The sequence below is a fragment of the Ailuropoda melanoleuca genome, chromosome 4 (genome assembly GCF_002007445.2).
Source record: "Ailuropoda melanoleuca isolate Jingjing chromosome 4, ASM200744v2, whole genome shotgun sequence".
In the NCBI taxonomy this organism is placed as follows: domain Eukaryota; kingdom Metazoa; phylum Chordata; class Mammalia; order Carnivora; family Ursidae; genus Ailuropoda; species Ailuropoda melanoleuca.
This window is the reverse complement of record NC_048221.1, coordinates 9,437,011-9,444,848: the sequence shown is the minus strand read 5'-3', so window position 1 is coordinate 9,444,848 and position 7,838 is coordinate 9,437,011. Positions and strand designations below refer to the sequence as shown.

Below are 7,838 nucleotides of genomic sequence, written 5' to 3'. Positions count from 1 at the left end.
CGGCCCGAGCCCCGAGTGCCGGCTCCCTTCCCCCGCGGGTGAGTCGGGGAGGGAACCGGGAGGGAGGCGGCGGCGCCGAGGCGGCGGCGGCGGCGGCAACTTTTCCGCGCCGGACTCGTGGGCGGAGTGGGGGTGCGCCCGGCGGGTTCCCAGCCCTTCGCGAGGGGGAGGCGCCGCCCCGCCGCCGGTGGCTGGGGGGCAGCGGGGATCGTGCATCTGGCGGCGGCGGCGGCGGCAGAGTCCCGGGGCGCCCCCTACGGAGCGGGGGAAGGGCGGCCCAACCTTTACCCGCTCCCCGGGAGCCCACTGGGGACCCCTAGCCACTCCCCCCACCGGAGACCCATGAGACCCATGGGAGGGTGGTGGGGAGGGCGGGTCCCACAGAGACTGGGGCAGGTCAAGGTGGGCAGGGAGTCAGCGGCTGGGTGGGAAGGGGGAGGGCATATGCCGGGCTTGGGGTTAGGAGGGATGGATATGCACAGTGCCTGGGCTCCTGGGGTGCCTATTTGGCCTTTGGTGGGGATGGGGCGGAGGAGTGGGTGGGGGTCTCCCAGAGTTCCATGGATGGCGGGTGACAGTGGTTCTAGTTCTCCACTTGTAAGCCAATGAGTGGAGGGGAGGCCTTCCACTGAGGAGATGGGGTGGGGGCCCAGTATTGCGGGCCCCAGCTTGGTGGAGATTGGGTGACCCCTCTCTTCTCTCCTGGCTCCTCTTGACCCAGGAGAGAAGCGCTCATTTAGGGTTGCTTAGGAAGGGGGCCCCGGGTTTGGGAGATTCCTGGAGGGCTGACTCCCCAGCCCTGTGTAGCAGCAGTCCTCATGCCCTTGGGCTGCGGAAGGGTGGAAGGGCCCAGACTAAAACCTGAACCTTGCATTCTAGCCCCACACTGACCTCTGACCCCAGCACTGGACTTGACCGCCACCAAAGCCCCCAGCCCTACACTGACTTGCCTATCCAGCCCAGCCAGGCCCAGCCCGACCCCATGGCCTCCTGAATGCCTTGAAGGTGCAGTTGGCTCTCTGTCACCTGCCCCCTCCCTGCCTCAGCCCTAACCAGCTGCCTGCTCATGATGAAGGGTGTTGTATGAGGGTAAGGCTGGGGGGGGGGGCGTGGGACCCCTGGCATGAAGGGTGTCCTCTGGCAGCCCTGCCCATGCCAGCCAGAGCTGGAGGGCAGTACCCAACAGGTGCCCGGGCTTAGAGGCGAGGTGATGTGGGACACACCCTGTCCGCTCGCCCACGCACCCTGCCCGGGCCAGCCCGTGCGCATGTGTTCACACGCCGCAGTCCTGGGAAGGCACGGGCCCTGGGGCCTGGTGCCAGCTCTGTCCTGGCTCCCAGAAGGGCACCCATTGGCCTCTGCCCTTGCAGGATGTCCTCTGGGAGCTCCTTCAAGACCCCAACTGGCAGGCCAGGCCTCGTCTGTGGGCCTAAGAGGGGGCCCTAAAATAGCTGCCGGCCTGGCCCAGGGCTGGCACGCGGAGCACATGCGTGACAGGGCGTGTCCAGGGGGTCGGGCCTGTCTGTGCTGGCCCGGCCTCCAAGTCTCCGCAGACCCTTGCTCACTGGAGAGAAACAGCGGAGGCGGACGCTCCAGGGGTCCTCCCAGGGACCCCCGTACCCACCGCTGCCTGTTGTAAGTGGAGGCCAGATGTTCGGTGCAGGCCGCAGCTGCTGGGCAGAACCCCGTCCCATCTGCAGTCTCAGGGTAACTGGCCCTATGCTCAGGGTGGGTAGAGTGGGGTGACCTGCTTGCTGTGGGCCCAGGTGGAGCTCTGATATACCGTTAGGCATTTTTCAGAGTGTGCCCTTCACCTTGGGAAGCTGAGTGGAGGGGGGTCTGTTTGCGGTGAGGAATACCACCAGGAACCTTGGGTGGTCTTAAGAAAACACCTTTCCCGCCCCCACGGGACTGGCTGGCCAGCCCCTTCCCATTTGGATACCCTTTTTGCCAGGAGCAGTCCTGGCTTTTCCTTAGATTTGCTGCCTGACCCTGGGCCTGGCTCTGAATTCCTGTGGGCCTCGGTTTCTCCATCTGTAAATGGGGAGCGTCGGCAAGCAAGCGGAGAGAAGCGCACTTCCCCTCCCTGTGGCAGGCCCTCGCCTTCAGATCCCTTGTGGGGTGCTCTGGCCACCTTCCCTCCTGCCTTCGGGTGTCCTGGGTGGACAAGGAGGTGTGTCTGGAGAAGGCTGGTCACCTGGGGAGGACGTACATGGAGGGCAGCGGGCGTGGGCGTGTGGGAATCCTTGGGCAGAGAAGGACGCCGCCATGCTGGGCATGGCTGAGTCATGCTCCAGCGGCGCCTTGCCCCAGGGTGCTGGAGCTGGCGCCACCCTGGGTGTGGTCACTGAGCTGTGGCCCTGGGCAGAGCAGGCCTGGGTGGTCTGGAATGGGGGGCCTGGTGGTGAGCAGCCAGGAAGCTGACTTCTGCGCCTCTAAGACCCTTGGCCTTCCCCTGGCCTGGGTCTGGCATCGCCATCCAGGACTGTGGTCACCCACACCCTTAGAATGCCTCGGGGATCCTGGGGGCCCTGAGCCTTGGGTCTGGGAATTTTGTGGGTGCTGAGGAAGGAGGACAGGACCCAGAAGCCAGCGATTTGCCTTGAGGCTAGCGGCTCCCCAAAATGTAGGCCAGGCCCGGGACAGGGACCTGTGAGGACAAGGCAAAGGGTGAACATGGCAGAAGGGTGTGCCCCTCAGTTAAGGGCTCCCAGTGTGGACTTAGGGGGCCCCTGGGAATTCTGTGACTGACCATAGGGGGATTAAAGTTTAAGGCCGGGGTTGGAGTTTGGTGTGGTGTGGCCAGGCGCAATGGGGGCTGGGATATGACTTGCATGGTTCCCCTATTTATAACAAGTGATTCAGTCCTCACTTACTCACCCCTTCCTGGGCCTGCCCCCTCCCCCCAGCCCTGGGTGGGCAGCGGGGGCCCACCCACTTGCCACCGTCCTGCCCTTCTCCACCCAGGTGCCAGCCTCTGAGGGCTGCCCATCGGGCCGGTCGTTACGGTCGCTGTGCTGGGACTGGGGTAATGGATGGGGGGCCGGTGGTCAGGCGGCACTTGGCTGGGCAGCCCAGGTTGGCGGCTGGCTCTCGGCCCGGCCCAGGGAGCCTCTGCGGAGAGTCTAGGCCCATTAGGCAAAGCGTTAGTGACAGGCTGGGAGGGCGGGCAGTGGCGGGCAGGGCGGGGCCTGTAGCCCTTGGTATTTTCCGATCCCAGCTGCTCCGAGAGGGTGGAAAGTATTTGGGGACCAGGCTTGGGGGCGGTGGTGGTGGTGCCCCCGGCGGAAGCGGCCCCTGATTCATTCTTGGAGCATGGGGTTGGGGGGGTGGCAGTCCGCCTGCCTGCTTCTGTCTATGCCTCCACGCCCTGTCTGCAGAGCCTACCCCAGCGTACACACATACGTACATACGTACATCGGTGTGGCTTGGGGCCTGCTCTGCTCCCTCGGCCCAGGGGCCCATCTTCTCCCCACGCCTCCAGCTGCCAAGAACTTGGCCTTCCCTGGACACCACCTCTGTGAGCCCCGAGAGGCACACCATTGGTAACGGGGGTCCTGGCTCCTGGACACCTGCTTGGCAGTGCCCCATCCATGAGAGACCCAGGCCTTTTGTGCCTTTGGGGATGGGGAGTGGCCTTGGCCCCAGCCCGGGGCTCTGTGCAGGGGAAACCCCACAGGAAACGGGCCTGGCCAAATGGCCGCCCTTCCCGTTCTCGTCCCTGGGACACGAATGTGCTGTCTCACTTCCGGAGGCGGCCCAGGGAGGCTGGCCGCCCTGCAGGGCCTTGTCTGCTCCCAGTTGGTGCCCCCAGACCCCGAGGGGACAGGGTTGGGCTGGGGCCTGCTGGGAAAGCGGGTGGCCAGTGTCTGTGTGTGTGCGTACGGGAGGGGTCAGGGAACAGAGCAGGACATCTGTCTCTACCTGTCTCCCAGTGGTGGGTGCCACCAGCTCTAGGTACTCGGGTCCCACCAGTGTTTGGAATCCTCATTTCCACCATCTTTTCTGTTTCTGCCTGATGACGACAGCCCAGCCCCATCCTGATTACACGTATCACTTCTGAGATCCTTACCGCGGCATTATCCCTGCTTTGAGGATGGGGAAAGGGAGGCCCAGAGAGGTTGAGTGACTTTCTAGGAGTCACCCAGCTACGAAGGTACAGAGCCAGGGTTCAGATCTGCCCAAACTGGCTCCAGGGTTGGGGTGTCCTAGCCACAGGGCTCTTGCCATTAAGGAGATCTCCGTTTACTGAACATAGGGGCGGCCTCCTGGGCTTGTGACCATGTAGCTCACAGGGTCTCCCCTGCTTAGAACGACCTGAAGCTTGGATTAATGCTCTGCTGTCAGCATCTTGACATTCTTAACTTGTGAAGAAGGGGCCCCACAATTTCATTTTGCACTGATTCCTGAAAATTCTGGAAGGTGGTCCTGGTGCTGGGCACTTGCTGAATGACATACACACTCTCAGTGAAATATGCAGTTGAGGCCCTTGGCTCTGTTTTACAGATGGGGAAACTGAGGCTTAGAGGGCATTTGGGAAACTGCTGAGTGGGGATCTACCTCTTGAGCCTGGGTCTGGTGCTCTGGGGTTGTGTGTGCCCAAGGGGAGAGCTGGACACCCACTGCCGGCATCCGCTCTGGTGGGGTACAGGCCGAGGCCTGGCCACTGAGGAGACAGGGTCACGGGCGGAGGGGGAGGCCCCGGTGGTTTCCTCCTGCCCTTCAGGCTTCTAGGAAGTGGCGCCAGCTGGGGTGAGATCACTTCCTCACCCGCCTGCCCGCCACCCCCTCGACTTCCTCTCCTCATGGCCCCATTTAGCCCGCCCAGGGCTCGCTGGTGGGGGGGCGGGAAAAGGGGGGGACCTGGCTCTGGGAGTCCCTGCAGCCTCCTTGGCCCAAAGGGAGCCTTTGGGCATCTCTACCTCTGGGACTGAGGGCAGGGCTGCGGCGGGGGCGTCCGGCCTGATGGTACAGCATTCTCTTTGGCTGCTGCTAAGTGTGGGGTTCTAGAAGGGCTTCCCTCAGTGGGCAGCAGCAGGCGGGGACCTGGAGGACAGATGTCTTCAAATCTCATTACCTCCTTTGCTCTCTCTCTCTCTCTCCCCCAGGTGCCAGCCGCTGGCCCCGCCCAGTGCCCCCCCACCCCTGTGCCATGGCCGGCTGGGGTTCCTGGGGATGGGATTTGCTGCCTGTCACAAATCACATTGCCAGGGATTTCCAACCGACCCTGAGCCCTGCCTCTGGGGCTGCCGCCACCACCGCCACTGCTGAGGACACTGCCCGGGGACGGGGACGGGGGTGGGTGGCAGAGAGGCCCCTGCCGTCTGCATCTGGCCTGGGGAGCAGGGCTTAGCTGCTTGTGAGCAGAGTCCACACCAAGTCGTGTTCACAGTGGCTAAGTTCCGCCCCCCGGGACCCCGCCTCCTCGGGCTCTGCCGCTGCGCCTGCCTGTGCCACTGCCTGGGCCTCCCTGGGCTCTGCCTCCCGTGCCTACTGAGCTGAAACACAGTTGATTTGTGCAGACTGGCTCAGTTCAGCAGGAACAGGAGTCGAGCCCCCTCGGAGCCTGTGGCGCCTGCCTTCCTTGGGTGGGCTGATGCTTGGGGAAAAGACCCAGATCCGTGTCTGGAGGAGGGACTTGGGGAGGGATGTAGCCTGGAATAGGGTAGGTGGGCCCAGCTGTCTGCTGCAGGCACCCTCCCCCAACTCTGTACTTGGGGAGGGCCACCCCCACCCCTGCACAGTCCTGCCTATACTGCCACAGTACACATGGGCTGTACTCCTGGGGAGAACGGGCAGGTAGGTGGTTGGCCCTTCCATGAAAAAGGGAAAACCTGTGTCTGCACACCCCTGCCAGCAACAACCCTCCCATCCTGGAGCCTTGGTCCTTCCTCTCCCAAGCCTGGTGGGGCCTAGGCCAGGCCTGTACCTTCCCAGCAGCCAGTTACTCAAGAGGAAGCTGTCTTGGGCCCCCAGACCGTTAAATGCCAACTCCAGCTTCCGGAACCAGGCCGGCCTGACCTGAGTGTGCCTGGCCCCTTCTCACTGAGCCCTGCAGCTTCCTAACTCAGGGGGAGGAGCCGTGACACCCTCCTGGCACGTGGGGTGGGGAGCAAGGTTCCTGTGAGCCCAGAAAGGACACAAATGGGCCTTTTCAGTCCTCGGATGGTCCCAAGGTATCCAAGAGTTGAGACTGTCCAGTATCAGATGGGATGGGGCTCTTTTTGGAGAAAGGGGGGGGGAAAGAGAGAGAAGCCCCCTAGGGTGTCAGGGCTGGCCTGGCGTACCTTTCCCACCCATGGTAGGGGCGGACATGAGCTTGGGGCAGGGTCTGTGTTGTGTTTCTCCTGTTGTCCAATTAAATAAAAGCTGCCTCCTGCCTCAGTCCTGAAGATCTGACAGTTTGTGGTCTACTCTTTCCTCCCATCCCTGCAGTTTTGGCTTTTTGGGTGGGGAGGGTTGATGGCCCTGAATTTACTGTCCCTGCACCCTGAGCTCCTGACCTCATAGGATCTTCATCCCTGTCCCACCTGTTCTGAGGAAGGCCACAATGTAGTCACATGGGCAGAGAAAGCTGAGGGGTGTCCTGGGATTAGGGGGTGACCCTGAGGGAAACCCTGATTTTCAGGGCTAGTGCAATGACAGGGAGCACTGTTCTGGGAAGGACTTAGGTGGGCTCATCATGAGGAACGCTCCAAGCCCAGGGCATTGACCGGAGTGTGCCTGGCCCCAGTGGAGGGGTGATTGAACCCAACCTCCGGTGGCAGCCGGGGGTGACCCTGAAGGAAACACTGGGCATTCAGAGATGACAGGGACCTGAGGGTCTTGAGCTAGTGATATTGGGGGTGGCTGAGACATAAGGGACGCTCAGGCCTCAGGGAAGGCTTGGGGTGCTGGTATCTGAGAATGCCGGCAGGGAATTTGGGCTTGAGGTGTTCATGTGTCACGAAGGAATCCCCGGGCCCAAGGGGGAGCTGAGGGGCACAGTGAGGAGGCGGGGGGTGGGGGGCAAGTCTGAGGACAGCATCTGCAGGCAGCTGAGCCTACAGGGCGAAGGAAACGCCAGGCACTCCGGGACCGCCACCTCTACCCAAGCAGGCCTCCAGGCGGCGCAAAAGAGCACGCCGGCCAGCTGGAGTCCGCTGGCACAGACCTGCGGGAACAGGAGAGGCGAAGCGGGGCGGGAGATGGGTCCGTCTCCAATTGGTCCTCTTTGGCGGAGGGCGTCGCCACGAGCCAATCGCTGTGCCCAGCGCGGCCGATAGTCCTCCCACGACTGCGCGCGCCGCCTAGGCGCCCTCTTGCGGCCAGCTCCACCCAGCACAGCGCTGTGTCCCGCCCCTCCGGGAAGCTTGTCCTCGCCTGCCCCGGCCCTGACAGTGACCCAGACACACTTTGTTCATCCATCTGTCACTCTCCAAAGATAGGCAGATCCCAAGGGAGGTCCTGCTTCTCAGGGAGCCAGCAACTGAGGGCCTTCTTTGCAGTCCCCCAGACCACACCGCTCCCTCTATTTGGGGACTGGAAAGTCTCCTCTGCGGCGTAGGAGTCCAGGGCCGCACCCGGGCCGCGCCCCTTACTGACCACGCCCACCCTCCTTTCTCGCCAAAGCCGGAGCCCGCCCACCAAAGCCTAGCCCAAGCCCAGGATTCCCATCTTCGGGGGGTGTTTGGGGGTGGGTTTGGGGAGGGTGTGTCTTCCCCACCCAGGTGCACCCAGCACTTGACACGGCCCGCGTACTCAGCAACTTGGGAGACAAGTATCCCCAGTAGCGGTGTCTGGAGCCAGGATACCCCCTAGTGGCCATTCCCAGCAGTGCAAGGGCCATGCAGTTGAGC

At 63.1% G+C, this 7,838-nt stretch overlaps 1 long non-coding RNA gene across 2 annotated transcripts; it reads left to right on the top strand.

The window, feature by feature from the left end:
- Nucleotides 1-6,392, top strand: LOC117801860. Of its 2 annotated transcripts, XR_004624624.1 has the most exons (3): nt 1-38; nt 880-1,089; nt 5,109-6,392. It is a non-coding gene; the product is annotated as an uncharacterized LOC117801860 (long non-coding RNA). The 2 variants fall into 2 exon arrangements; XR_004624623.1 differs by lacking the exon at nt 1-38 and having other exon boundaries at nt 48-1,089.
- Nucleotides 6,393-7,838: the final 1,446 nt, after the last annotated feature.